This window comes from Dermacentor albipictus, chromosome 7, assembly GCF_038994185.2.
Source record: "Dermacentor albipictus isolate Rhodes 1998 colony chromosome 7, USDA_Dalb.pri_finalv2, whole genome shotgun sequence".
NCBI lineage: Eukaryota > Metazoa > Arthropoda > Arachnida > Ixodida > Ixodidae > Dermacentor > Dermacentor albipictus.
Window position 1 is genome coordinate 89,062,104 of NC_091827.1, and position 15,572 is coordinate 89,077,675.

General features: G+C 45.8%; 1 long non-coding RNA gene and 1 other non-coding gene across 6 annotated transcripts in view; one reads left to right on the plus strand and one right to left on the minus strand.

Annotated features, from left to right (window-relative positions):
- The window catches only part of LOC135916761 (uncharacterized), a 200,980-nt gene that overhangs the window by 130,500 nt on the left and 54,908 nt on the right, over positions 1–15,572 (minus strand). The gene's annotated exons all lie outside the window — the stretch shown is intronic.
- TRNAS-CGA (transfer RNA serine (anticodon CGA)) lies at positions 10,444–10,516 on the plus strand. Its single transcript has one exon. It is a non-coding gene; the product is annotated as a tRNA-Ser (tRNA).

Here is a 15,572-nt window from a genome sequence, read left to right on the forward strand (position 1 = left end):
CCAATGTTGGCTTGAACATTGGCTGGACATTGGATCGGGATGCACTTTGTCAAAATGCCAAGATTGGGCCAACATTGACACCTGTTTTTTCCAGCATTGGGCCATGCTTGGTCCAATGCTGTTGTGCTGCCTGGGATTGAACTCCCAAATTGTCATCATAATATTATGAGCATCTTTAATGAGCAAACAGCAGAAATATGAAATGCAAATTCTAGCTTCTTTTCTGAGTGTGAATGTAACAGCATCTGCACCACATCTACAGTAATATGATTTCAACTGTGTCTTTATTGCTTATTGTATATAGCTTTGTTTGCGTTTTACTTTTATATTGCAGTATGCAGCTAAATAAAGTAATGCGCTGCATTACACTTAACTGTGACATTCTGTGCAGAAAGTGGTGTGCGTTGATTTGCACATGTCAGGGCATCTATTGTGCCTTATTGAAATGCAGGTGGAGCAGTCCCCAAAAACGTTAAGGCATGCAGTTCGCCAAAGATCGGAGCTGCAGCTTGCTGACGAAGTCTTGTAGGACGAGTCCGACTTCGTCCCTAGGAGTTCTTATGCAGCTTTGCAGCTGCAGCTGCAAGCTGTGCAGAATGAACAGCTTGCGAGCACAGTTGAGTGAAAACGCTCAAGTAGTCTTCGAGCAGCAGGTTCCTGAGGATCAATGCAGTGCCTTGCTCAGAGGCACTTGCATATGTGCCGAGGAGCACTACAAGGAGCTGAATGAAGTGCGGCAGCTTCGTGCTATGAATATGGAGCTTCAAAAGACTTTGTCTTACAAGCTTTTTCAAAGTGGTGAGCGTTCTCATTTTTTTTTGCATTTTGGATCGTTGCTTCACTACTGGGAAATTATCACACCAAGGATGAAGTTCATCCTATGAAAATTTTTTGGGCCCCGTGTGACATACAGCGTGGACAAAATGCAGGATATTACATAATTATGGTTTAGTTGAGTATATTGGTTCCTGTCTGTGTTGCCTGGTTCACCTTAATTATATTGTCCCCGTATTATTTATTTTCATGCTTTACTGGTTGCAGCTGTCTGGTGCCATATCATGCTGAGCATGGTTTGTCTGCCCAGGGTCGAGTGTATTAAGAAAGGCCTATCGACTAGGCTATTTCCACTTAGGAGTAGACATCCGGCTGTGCTTGTTAGGCGGTGTTTCTTTTTTTGTGAATGTTGGCTACTACAACACCCGAATGGCTCAGAAGCAACGCCTGAACCATTGTTTCCCACCGGGGTGCAAGACAGGATACTCCCGGATCAAGCAAACGGCGAAACTCCTTATTCAAAGTAGAAGAGTCGCGTCGGAGCTGCGATCGGAGAAGGTCACGTTGCTCCTCGCTCTGACGACTTCGCCTCGATTGCCACCACGTGCTTCGGCGTCGCACATGTTTGCGCCCGCTTAGGAGCACGTTGCCGCGCTTTTCGCTGCTTTCGGCTTTCTTCCCGCACGCGAGAGGAGGCCTCGGCAGCACAATATGGAGTTTCGGCCACCCGGCGAGCCGCCGCCACGCGTCCGCCATCGACGCCACGCCAGCTTGAGCCGGGTGCAACTCGGCCCCACGACCCTCGATGAGCTCCGGGCAAGGGAGGACCTCGAGCGTCGCGCCACTCGCATGCTGGACGAGTGGCTACGTGTACGGGCCCCCTCGTTGAAGATCCCTGCAGTTTCCCCCGTGCCTACGACCGCACCGGCAGCCCCAGCGGCAACCTCGGCGTCATCCGAGAACGGCCCTTGCGTGCAGGAAACCCACGCTGAGGTGCCGCTTCCCCTCTCGGACGACGACGCAATGGACTTGACCAGTTCTCGGAAACGCGCCTGCGAGAGCGAGGATGACGAACCTGCCGGGCCACGCAAGCAGCCGCCGAGCGTTCCCCCCTGCGCCGTCTCCGAGCTCCAACTTCCATCCGGCCCTGCCACCCGTATAACAGCCGTCGTCTCTCATGCACCACTCCCCGTCGTTGCAGCCCAACTGTCACAGACGCCAGCTGCCGCAGACGAAAACGCCGCCGCAGTGCTCTCTGAGCGTTCAGCCCCGTCTAAGCCCGGCCCAAAAAGGAAGCGACGCTTCCGCCAGTTTGCCGAGCTCATCACGGATGCGTCGCAAAACGCACATGCCTCCCCTGACAATGCCGCCGACAATGTGCTCTTCCGTCCCATCGGCCGCAAAAACAACTTTTTGAAGCCGAGTCGGACTACCGTGCAGCACGGAGGGTGATCTGCTATTTCCCGCAGCCCCCGCCTCCATCGCCAAGAGAGCGCTTGCTGCCCTCCTTGGCTTTTGTGACGAGACTCAGCTGAGAGCGCGGCTGTAAGCCCCGCTTTGCTTCTCCTTTAACCTTCTTGTTTTTTTCCCCCCGCTCTCTTTCATTCTCTCTCTAATCTTTTTCTCCCCACTACCCTTACCCCGTGCAGTGCTGTTGAGGTGCCCTCCCTTGAGAGACAGTTACGGCACTGCACTTTTTTCTCTTCCTTTCATCTTAAAATCACTACTACTACTACTTATTCAAAGTACTCGCCGACCTGGAGAGAAGAAGCAGAGACGACAGCAGACTCACACCTGATGGTGCTGTTTGTGAGTTGCATTTTGAGAAGTATTTCATCATCAGGGACTAAGTTCATTATATAAATAGCATAGAGGTGAGAATTCCGCGCGGGATCCCGACGCTCACCGGACGCCGTTCCAACTATTGTACCGAATGTTGCCTCATATTTAACGAAGTGCTTGCCTGCTAAAAGAAATGAAAGGAACTGGAAAACTGCAGAGGGTGTGGTGCCCAGGAAAAAGCCACTACCGTCTACTACAGATGAGCCTGATGTCTTGGACGAGCCCACAACAAGCGAAGGCGCCGTTGTAACAGTTGCCTCCTTGAAAGAAGCGAGACTGCCTGATAAGTACTGGACGTTTCATGAGCTATGTAGCGCTGAGGGAGCGTGTTTTAGGTCTTGCTCCCTCAACGCCGGCACAGGGGACGTCAGCGTAGAAAAGGCCGTGTTTTTCACTGTAAACAGCGATAGTGTTTTCAACTCGAGAACGTTTGTGCTCGGGAAGCTCGTAGCAGAGGTGGCAGTAACAATGCCGGATGTGGAAAGCAGTCTGGGTCAAGTGTGCACACTGCACTTGTGTAAAGGAGCAGCTGCTCATCCCTATTCCTTGTTCAGCAACCCGACTCCATATAAAAGGGAGCAGGGTAGTGTACAAGGAACCAAGGAATTGTACAATGTACAAGGAATTACAAGGAACCCTGCTTTTTTCAGTAAAGCAGAATAAACACAGGTTTTTTTCAGATTCAAGTGGCTTGTTGTTTCTCGAACACAAATCTGTATGTATGCTGTGTACATGTTGGGTGTAGAACCCAAGTGCAACATGACAACACTGACACGAAGAATAAGCGGTGTAGAAAACAATGACACTAGGAGGAAACATGCAAACACAGCACGTTCTGTGTGGTGTATTTCCTGTGTGCTATGATTTCTGCCCCATTTCCAGCTATATCTTAAATGATGTTGCCAGTTATCCACGTTGTAATGTACGACTTGGGTGGTTCATTGCCCAAAATAACTTATTCCAATGAACGAAACAATTTGGCTCGAGAACACGAGCATTCAAGTCCCCGTTTCTTCATTACCAAAGTACGGTCATGTACTATAATCACAAGTACGGGGCTCAATTTACAGCATTTCCGTTTTACGGAACTCACCGTTTTTCTTATTTGCAAAATACGGTCAATTCTGTGATCACAACTACGGAGCTCACCGTTTTCCATTTAACTGAAATAATTTTTACGGCCTGTCCGTTCTACAGAAACACCCTTTTCCATTTAACGGAAACATTTTTACGGCCTGTCCGTTCTACGGAAACGCCATTTTCCATTTAACGGAAATAATTTTTACGGCCTGTCCGTTCTACGGAAACACCGTTTTTCATTTAACGGAAAAGTGTCCGGCAACGTTTTACCTGCAACTTTGACCGTAAACCGAAGAAATTTTTTTTACAGTGTAATGGTGAGTTATTTTCTTGTGCCCATGGAGTTACAGTCAGCATGAAGCAATTGCATAGGAACCGACTGACTGTCTTGGGCCTACAGGTATACTTTTTTCATCACAATTGGCCTACATATTTTTTCCACTGGAGGATGAAGACTTCTCCCAGTGAGCTCCAATTACCTCTGCCTTGCGCTAGCTCATTCAAAGTGAAGCTTGCAAATTTTCTGATTTCATCATAGCCTAATTCTCTACTGTCCTCGACTACCCTTCTCTTCCCTTGGCATCCATTCTGTAACTCGAATGTGCCACCGGTTATCTGCCCTATGCACATTACATGGTTGAAGAAGGCACTTGGGCTAGTTGGTGCTCATTGCAGACTTGCGACATCATTAGCGTGAGAAAGACGACAACATCAAGAAGCACATAAGACCGTACTCTAGACTTCAACTGAAATTTTTGCTACGCAGAAACATGGGATGCACAGAATGTTGATGGACGGAAACAGCGCAGGAGCTATCACAACAAATTATTGAGCAGGTTAATTTCCCATACAAACACTCTTGTTAATAACCAGAGACAGGTGCTTACACACGGTCTATTCCCCGCTTTTTTGATGCAAAGTGGTTTGTATATTTCCCTGTGAACCTGCTTCTGGAGCCGCCTGAGTACACGATTGCTTTGAAACTGCTCGGTGCATGAACACCTATGGCGATGATTGGCCAGGTGGCCACCAGCCACTAAGGCACCGAAAGCTGTCCTATGTTCCTTCAAGCTAAACAGGTCGGTGTTTAAACGACCGCTTGGGGGAACAAAGATAGGGCAGCTGTCAGTGGCTGGTGGCCATGTGGCCAATCATTGCTGTAGGTGCTCATGCACTGAGCAGTCTCAAAGCACTCGTCTGCTCAGGCGGCTCTAGAGGCAGGTCGACATGAAAATATTCGAAGCACTTTGCATCAAAAAGTGGGTGATAGGTGTGTAAGCACCCCTTCCCTGGCTCTCGCCAAAAAAGATTGTTTGAATCTCGAAATGAACTTGTCCATCGATTTGCTCCAATACCTACTGTGTCAAACAGGGAAAGGGAAAGATGAATGTTGTTTCTATGCGTCGAGGTCGCACCCCCTGAATCCTGTTTCTGTGTAGCCAAAATTTCAGTTGAAGCCTAGAGTTCTGTCCTGTGTGCGTCTAGTTGTCGTCCGTTGCCTTTTTCGCGCTAGTTAATGATGTCTCACGTCTGCACTACATGGCCTGACTAGCTCCCTTTTTTTACTCTTTATGTGAGCTAGGATATTAGCTCCTTCGTCTGCTTTCTGAACCACGCTGCTGCCATCAGGATGGGAGTGGACATGACAAATGAAACTGAATGTCACTTAGAAAGAGGAGCAGTGAGACTTCTTGTGCCTTACTTTTTGTTGTTTTACGTAATAGTTGAAATTGCACCAACACATCCTTTTCCACCTTGTGATTTTCGCATAGCTCTGACAAATGAATATATAGGCTTTAGGAAACTATAAATGCAGTTTGCCTAAGAAAAAGAATACTCTTCCACTTATAGGTAATGTGTATGACGCTCTGACTCCTTTGATGCATGTGCCTTGAGAGCTGTTGATGTTCTTCATTTCTTTCTCAGTAAGCTTTACTTGATGGGTCTAAGTTTCTATAAAGAAACAAGTCCTGAAGAAACCATAATACCTGACAGGCAGAATTGTCGAGGTTGAAAGCAAAGTTTTATTTCATGACATATTTTTTTCAGGCTTTACTAGTTGATCCATGATGTTTGACAGCGCGGACTTGCACAAAGGAGGTCGAAAGTGGCGAGAAATGGAGATAACCGCTGTTGACCAATACCAACTAGCCCGTTTGCGTACCTGTACTAGTTGAGCCATTTCTACTATGCCTGCGCCATCACATATATGAAGTACAAATTGTAATTTATGAATCATAGCCAGTGAGATTACAAGGTGTATCCACTTGGAATTAATTTCCAGAATGACGCCAGTTTGGAGATATGTACAATCAAACTTGCCGTAAAATGCACTGTTGTTCCTTCCACTTACCTTTTTAACAAAATGTGCTTTTATGCACTGATGCACAAAAGTAACTGAAACACCCTTGTGTATTGTTCTTTATCAGGGAAATATTCCTAAACTGGTGTGATCCTGGAAGTTCAAATGCATGTCTTCCAAGCTTACTGGCTACAATTTGTAAATTGCAATATGTGCAGTAAAACAATTAGTTACGAAGTTAATTAGTGAATATTTTTTAGTTGAACATGTGTTTCGACTTCTCATGCCAGTAATGTCCACCTCTTCAAGTAATCTAGCTCAAGGACAAGAATTATACCATCTGCCACAGGAAATTGTAAAAAATTTCATTAAACTTAAATATGATCACCCTGTACAATGTACTACAGTGCTAAATAGCCAGCAGCCTAATAATTACATTTAAGAATGCCGTAACAACTGAAAAGTGCACTAAAGTTTCCTGCGCTTCACAGATGAAAGATGTTGGCCATTAGAATGTTTGATCTGAATCAAGTGAAAGCAGATGACAAACTTTATACATGAAAGGCTTTAACTGTGCGTTGAATAAAATAGCTAAATTTCCGTTAAGCATGATGGATTCACTGTGTTGTTCCAGTTAAAAGCATCTAAATGAAATGATCAGATGCTAAAGAGTTCTTTCTTGGAAGGTCTTTAGTGAAAACCTCTGTAATAAAAATACCAGCAGGATTATGTGCTTGATTAGTGGGGATGTCTAAGATGACGTCAAGGTGTAGGTAGGACTTCCTTGCAGTAGAGGTGCCAAATGGTTCTGACAGAGGGGTTGTTACCAGCCACTGTGTAGCTCAGAAATTAAGAAAGAAATAAAGGTCAGCTTAGTGATGCTTAGTATAAAGAGAACATCAGAAAAACAAAACAAGTAATGCTCTCAACTAACATTTTTAAATGTTCGTTGAATATGTTACAAATAATTGTGTCGAATATTTTAAAACAACCATGCTTGATAAGCATTTGCAGAGCAACCACCATGACAACCAAGTGATCGAGAGCACACCAGTGAGGCGAATTTAGAAGCCTAAGATTACTGAAGCCGAAGGTAACAAAAGCAGCAATGGCAGTCTAAGCCCTACCTTCTTGTGTAGTTATTGCATTCTATAGACAGTAGTGCCAATGGCTTGTTTTTATTGTCTTAGTTTCCTATAAAACTGCCTTTCACATACTTTTTTCTGCTGCGGCGAGGAAGTTAGGAGATAGTTCTGGTCAATAATGACCACAGATGGTCTTTGAAGTGCTAATTTATACATTCGTTATTCTGGAAAATGCTTTGCATAACAAGGATTTTTACAGTGCGTGAAATTCGCACAATATTTTTAAATATATGGGCTCAGAATGTGGCAGTGTTGTGTTGCTTTTTGCTCTGTGTCATGGTGACGTGCTCACTTGGGTGCTGTGTGCGTACCTTTTATGCATGTATCCTTTATAGGTACATGGGCTACCCCATGAAAATTTTTCGTTGAAAGCAGCATGTTATTCTGTCTGTTGCGTGAAACTGATTGCACTAAATTTTACTGCAGTGTAGCTGCTTTAGCTGCTGTAGCTGCTTTAGGGCCCCTTACCAGGCCCCGTAGCAAATTTTTGTTATACACTCGAAGTTGTTACGTGTCCTCTAGGGAGCGTTCTGGCAGAAAAATTTTTCAGATCGGCTCATGATTTCCCCATGGTTTTAGAAGGCGAGCGGCACTACCAAGCAAACACTCTCCACTCGCCTCGTCTAGCCTCCGCAAGCGAAATTCCTTCCCTGCGTTCCCTCATACCGTACCTCGAGGATCGCGTGATGCATGTCACAAGCCCCACCTTCATTTTCTTCGCTTTTTTGTGGCACGGCGCACTTCTGACGGCGTCCCGCGCAAGCTGTTGCGCATGTCTCCTTGCGCGCTGTGCACGAGGACACCTGACTAGTGATATAAGTGAGTGCTACACGAATACTGACGTAGACACAAGCGGATAACAGTGCATGATCCCGCACATGAACACGGTAGAAAATGACGTAGTCTTGGTGTCTGCGTGCATGACTGCATTACTTGGGAACAAGCAGACGAAACGGAAGTACATCTCTCTTGCTGCGGTGCAAAGTGAAAGAAAAACATTCAGATATTCGGTGTGTGTTTTATTATTTCTCTAGGCTTTACTTCGTCTATTCAAGCAATATACAACACAAACAACAGATGTCGCCTTGAATAATTCAGGGAAGTGCTGCTTGTCATGTTTCGTGTACTTTTCCCGACATTAAATTGTAACAAATAATTTTGCAGGTAGGAAAGAAGCAGATGGCTTCAGCGATCAGTGAAGAAATGGCTTCATCTATGATGGCTCGCCTTAGGACATTGGAATGGAGCTACACAAAGGCATCACCAGCCTCGCCTGTGCCCTGGAACATTGGTTTGAATGAGACTGTTCTTCAATGTAGAATGGCCACAAGACTTGTCACCACATACAAAACGTAGTGCAAGCTCTAAATATTGTACGGGCGGCTAGAATAAATGACCCTCTATGCAGTCACTCTTCCTGTATCTGTGGTAAACGGGACCATTTCACACAGAACACTCGCATGTGATTATGCATTTTGTCTCAAAGTTGCTATGCCGCGCATTTAGAAACACATTACCTATTGCAATAAACGAGAAGAAAGGGGGTTAACCGAGGGTCCCGATTTTATTAGTCATGTCATAAGAAGCCAACGAACATTGACACCAAGGATAACATAGGGGAAATTACTTGTGTTTAATGAATGAAATAAAGAAACGAAGAATTAATGGAAATTAAAGTGGATGAAAAAACAAATTGCCGCAGGTGGGAACCGAACTCACAGCCTTCGCATTTCGCGTGCGATGCTCTACCAATTGAGCTACAGCGGCGCTGTTTTCCCATCCACTTTCTTGGGTATTTATGTGTCCTAGTAGAACCCTGGGAGTGTTAGCCAGCGCCACCACACACAGACCTTGGCGGCGGACGTGGGACGTCCTTTTTGCCGCAGGCGTCACGAGAACTTGATCTTTTTGGGTGAAGGCAACTGGTCAATAAACCCACATATGCTACCTGAAGGCATCAATGTAGCCGGATTCGAGACCCTCGTTATGTAATAAACGAGAAGAAAAGGGGTTAAAGGGCCCCTGAAACGGTTCGGACAAGTTTTGTAGACGCGTAGGGTACAGCTTAAGTAGAACATTCGCACCACAATTTAAGTGAAGCGTTACGTATTAATGGAGCTACAAGCGATTAGAAATTACCCTCCTCTCCAGCCATGCTTTTCCTCCTCAACTCGTTCGCCGAGCGAGCGGGGCTAAGCTCCGCCTTCACTGGTCCTGCGTCACGATGCGACGTCACATCGTCCACTTCCGGTTTTGGAGCCCGTGCCCGCCCGCGCGACACCTCTCCGCTAGCCGCTTGGCTGTCGACCCCAAGCGAGACCTATCGAAGCAGCGTGCGTTGCGAGCATTCTGTCGTAGCGCCGAACGTGTCTGGTATCCCGTTAACCACAGGCAAGCTGGTCATTTCGGCAAATGACTGGAGGCATAAGCTCAAGCTGATGAAGGAACTTTGGCGTAGACGTACATGAGCGGCCTGATTGGTCTGCACGGTCCAGACACTTGTTGGCGCAGCGCTTAACCAGCCAAACAAAGCGCTAATATTGCTCTAACCAAGTGGAAAACATCAGCCTTGGTCAGCCAATCGGATAGCTCGCCCGACTGACGTCATATGGGTAATTTCGGTCATATGGGTAGGGGTGGCTTAAAATTCCGCCGAGCAGTGCGCTGCGATCGGCAGCGATGTGCATTTTTAAAACGTTATAATAAACTACACGCTTTACGCAGAGCACTTAGATGTGTCAATTAATGATCAGAAGGACCTACTCTAACGACTCAGTACGTTTGTAGAAAATCGTCAAAAGCGTTTCAGGGTCCCTTTAACTGAGGGTCCCGATTTTATTAGTCATGTCATAAGAAGCCAACAAACATTGACACCAAGGACAACATAGGGGGAATTACTTGTGTTTAATAAATTAAATAAAGAAGCGAAGAATTAATGGAAATTAAAGTGGATGAAAAACCAACTTGCCGCAGGTGGGAACCAAGCCCACAGCCTTCGCATTTCGCGTTTGTTGGCTTCTTATGACATGACTAATAAAATCGGGACCCTCGGTTAACCCCCTTTCTTCTCGTTTATTACATAACGAGGGTCTCGAATCCGGCTACATTGATGCCTTCAGGTAGCATATGTGGGTTTATTGACCAGTTGCCTTCACCCAAAAAGATCACGTTCTCGTGACGCCTGCGGCAAAAAGGACGTCCCACGTCCGCCGCCAAGGTCTGTGTGTGGTGGCGCTGGCTAACACTCCCAGGGTTCTACTAGGACACATAAATACCCAAGAAAGTGGATGGGAAAACAGCGCCGCGGTAGCTCAATTGGTAGAGCATCGCACGCGAAATGCGAAGGCTGTGGGTTCGGTTCCCACCTGCGGCAATTTGTTTTTTCATCCACTTTAATTTCCATTAATTCTTCGTTTCTTTATTTCATTCATTAAACACAAGTAATTTCCCCTATGTTGTCCTTGGTGTCAATGTTTGTTGGCTTCTTATGACATTACCTATTGCAGTCACACCATATGTAACATTTCTGTGTGCTAGCGTGACTGTAGACTTACGAAACATACAATGAAGTGCATGTGTACCCGCTTCAACATGCTGTACTTCAACACTCTTATAGCAAGGGCTATTGCTCATCAAACCCGACAGGTGAAGGGGTAATATATTCCTGATTACGCCCTTACACCTCATGGGTCAAAGGGTAATATGTTGTTCAATACACCCTCTAGGGATAGGGTGTTATTGAAAAATAGAACCATCATAAGGGTGTACTTCCCTATAAAACCCAGCTTATTCAATGGTGCTAGGCGGTTAGTTATAGACACTCAAAAAAAAAAACGTTAGGGGTGTAAATTTGTGTAAGAGAAGCACCAATGATCTGCCACTTCTACCTACAAAAAGCCAGGTTAGGAAGCACGTCTGCAGTGCGTGCCAATTCACCACAAGATACCCTTATGGCTTTCTACGTCACACAAAAGAGGTCCACATGAACAAAGTCACACTAAAGTCACACTAGAGGTTTGTGATAGTGATAGAAGTTTGCCGACGTGAGGCAAAGCTGCGCCGGCGTGCACCAATGAGAGGCTGCGACGTGTCGCAGACGTCAACCAATCGGAGGCTGCGAAGCCTCCGGCTGCTATGCCTATGATGGCCGCTCGTGCGAAGGTGCCGGCATCAACGATCGTCCGAGTTCCTTGAACGTACCACGCGCGCGACAGTGTTTCTGAAAGAAAGTGATGTAATAGTAGGCTGACGACCACACAACTGACGACCGTGGGTTTGTGGCAGTGCGACGTGGATCCGAAGTGACTTCGAACGATACCGACTAATCCAACCTGCCCACTGCGTTGCGCCAAGCTCAGTCAACACCTCCTATACAAGTATAGGAGGTGTTGGCTCAGTGCCATCATCTGCTGAAACAGCGAACTGAATCACGATTGCCGCAACGTCTGTGCTTGTTGTATGTGTATTTTGTTGTGCTCAAAACAAATGGAAACATGTTTACGAACTCCGAAGTTTGCATAACAGCACTCGCCTATCGCCGATGTTGTTTACGTATCTCGTAGGCCTAGCGCGTCCATCGAGTTCGCAACTGGCGAGTGAACGAGGCCAGCTAAGAAACTCTGTTGAAGGAAATGAATTTATCAGCAAGCTTGCATTACAGCGATCTCAGAAATGTAGCTTGCGCCGTGAACCTCGGCGTGCTTGCTGTCAAGACCGGAATCCGTTGTCACCGTTGACGAAGGCAGCCGTCGCCTTCTCCGGCACATCTCAAGGATATATGACCACATGCGTTGTGTATTTTTTTGCGATTTGTGCATTTTACGACGGTAAAACATCTTTAAATTTGAGGACAAATGAGTCGCGTGTGATGCCACGCGATACAGCTGCGTGTGAACTTTGCTCAGCTTTCAGGCATCAGTTGCATGTGTGCGAGAACTGAACCAGAGATATGCGTGAAAAACAGTACACCGAAGAATAAATCCGCTAACGGCGGGGTAGCATGTATAGAAACCAGTGGCTGGTGATAGCAAACAAATCGACGGTTTTGGCCTTGCAAAACTGCACGAAAGGTGCAACCGCGCCGGAAGCCTCCATTGTACACGACGCTTCCTGATCGATCGCTACGGGCCACGCTGTTTGCTGTTGCCGTGCTTGCTGTTGGCGTGTAGTTCTTTGTGTGTCCGAGAAACATGGCTAGAATGATCGCCGACACTGAATTGCAGGTTGCTGCTGTTGAGCTGTGGCCAGCTTTATGGATGGCCTGGCACCGACAACATATAACAAATTTGTTAAAGCGGCTCTATTGCTGGCGAGAAGTAGCGACCGCTGTCATGCCTGTTGGTGTGGGCATTGAAGGCGAGTTGACTGGTGCATTTTGATGCTTTGCTTATGTCAGCACTGTTACTATACATTCTTGTGATTGTCATTTGCGCAGAAGGCGTTGAACTTGTCCAGAAGCGATGGAAGTCGCTACAGGACAAGTTTCGGCGCCGCTTTGCACACAACGATCAGCACAGAAGTGGCACCAGCCAAGAGGATGCTGAATTGTCGGAGAGCTCATGGCCCTTTTTTTGACACGCTGCTGTTCTTGAGACACAATGCGGACAAGGGTGCAAGTGTTAATCTTGCCAAAAATTTATAAATACATTTTCACACAAAGCTGCAGTTCTGTGTTGGGATACCTTTTATTGTATGTGTTCTAAAAGACACCGAAATTTTTCTATGGCGTCTTTACTGCTTATTTCACAACATTCTAAGCACTGTACCCCTCTACTGGCAATACACTGTTCCCATCCTTTCTTCCATTTTTTGAAAAGCCTCCTGAAACGACTTCTAGGATGGAGTGCAGGTCTGTTGTCACATTGTGCAGAATATCCTATGTGGTTTGGCAACAATGCCTTTTAAACCTTTGAAACTTGGGAGACAGGAAAAAGACAGCTGGGGCTACGTCTGTAAAATACGGTGCACGAGGCACCGTATTCTACAGACCAACTCATCCAGTTCCCCCCTTGACTTGGCTATGCTTGGCTTGGCTATGTTTGCTTGGCTATGCAATGTAATGTCTGTGTGAACGTTTTGCCAAGTTTGTAGCAAAATTTCAGTCACATACACATTGTTCTTCAAGCTTTCATTGTCACTTGGGCACTAATCTGACAAACAGCTTAGGCACATTCTCAGTTCAGCAGCTGTAGCGTGTCAAGTAACAGGAAGTGTGAAACGCGGTAAATGGCAGTTTGTTGTCTAAGCCTGCCACTATGTGTGCTCAGTAGCTGCAGCACACTCCCTGTGCATGCTGGCGTGCTATTTATTTACGAAGTTTGGTTTCTTTTTAACTACCTCGTATAGTGCAGCATGTGCTTTTTTTTGAAGTACAAGCATTGATAACTGACATAGCTGATGTCGAATATGCACACAGGTGTGCAAAGATTTGAGCAATGCCATCCTTTGCAGATACATGTTAATGTGCTGTTCCTTTGCTCACTTTTGTTTCGGAATGCAAGGACGATTTTTCTCTGTCCTCTTGGACAGCTACTTTTGCATCACAGTTACCTCCCTTGAGTACGTCATTACCGAATACAGGTGTCCTACTTCTGCACATTCGGACTTCTGAAATGGTTATCTGGAGATGAAAACTGAACGGCACACAACGAGACGTTAGTTGTGGGCACATCTTGTGATGTACTCTCTCACATTTAGTGCGACCTGCAATGTGCGAGCGCTTTGCCATGCATTCTCACGTAGCTTACATTGAGTACAATAGTATTTAAGTTGCAGTAACATGACCACATTGCTTCTTCTCAGCAGCCCGGTCATGCAAAGCTGCCGGTAACGTTATGGTGCTTTAACATACCGCACTTACTACAATGAACTCTATGCGCGACACTTGCTGTATGAAAGTTGCTGTATGCTACTTTTGAAAATGAAACTAATCTCTTCAGCTCGAAATGCCTCAACTACAACAAGCGATAACATAGTCCATCATGTACTTCCTCCGGCAGGAAGCAGAACCTGTGATTGCGAGTTAGGTGAATTATGTGAAATAACCAAACATATCGGTGCAAAATGGGCAGGCTAGGCTTGCTGAAACCAAGACAAGGCATCTGTTAGTCTAGATAAAATGTGATTAGCTTTAACAGGTCAGTATTCATAATTGAAAAAAAAAAGCACGGGCACTGCCGCACACACAACGGGCAAATTCGCCTGATTCTTGACAGGTCACCAAGCCATTAATTTGTCTCCTCATTTCATGTGTAACATTTTACATGCATGTTTACGCTGCGAATTGTAACTAGTGTTTCGTGTTTTACAGTCTTTTTCATTATTTGCATATCCAGTCATATTGAAATTAAGTTCCACACTTACTTCATTATTCTGCAATACAGAAGTGGTATCTTATAGGATTTTCGAAGCTAGAGCATAGTGCTTCTGTACCCTTGGTGACCTGCCAAATGACAAAGTGCAAAAGTTTTCAAGTTTGTTATTTGAGGCAATCTCTTGTGGCTACACAATTTCCACTGTAACGTTTCATGCTTTGGTACATGTGTAATGCATTGACAAGGTAAACGTGCTGAGAGGCAAAATGTGTACTTTTGTATTGCTCCTTGCTTATACCGGGTGTCCCAGCTAACTTGAACCAAGGGTTTAAAAATGAAATATTGGGGTCAGGAGAGTGAAACTACCTGCATATTGGTGACAGGCATTTGGCGCACCACAGGAAATTTTTTGTATCGCAATTACTTAACTAGTAATTAAGATAATTTTTTTAAAATTTTTAATATTGACTTTAGACACTAAGTGTGATTCGCAAAGTTGGAGAGCACTTTCAGAAACCCCCATTCCATTATTCGCCATAAAGAAAACCTTACGTGTACCTCTTTTTTCGAGCTCGAAAGAAAGCCCGCGAAATACAAAAAAAACCACGTGACGAGCGCATTTGCGCGCCGCGATCGTGCTGCTCTCAACCGTGCTTTCAGTGAACGAAATCAGCTCCGGTATTCATTCGGCGGCCCCGTTGCAGCGGCAGGCCGATATCTTGGCGGGGGTTTTTCGTCCGCGTCAGCTAGTTGGCACCCGGCGACGACGACTTAGTCCCAATCTGATAAGATACTGAGATGGCGAGTCTGCTTTGTCACTCAGAAGCAAAAGAGAAATACAGGGAATAATGTTTCACCGCGAGGTGTTGGCGGCTGTGTGTTGCAGTTTCCTAATGAGGATTTTGAAAGCTGGAAGCAGCGGTGAAGCACAGTTTGTCGTGTGCTCTTCTTATGCCACTCTCATGCGAGACTGAATCTTTGGTGTAGTGATTACTAGCACTGCAGACATGCCGTTTACAAATGAAGAGAAAGCAGACATGGTTCTGGCTCTAGGTGCATGTCATGGGAACAGAAGGCGCGCTGCAGACCTTATGCAACAATGGCACCCAGGCAGGC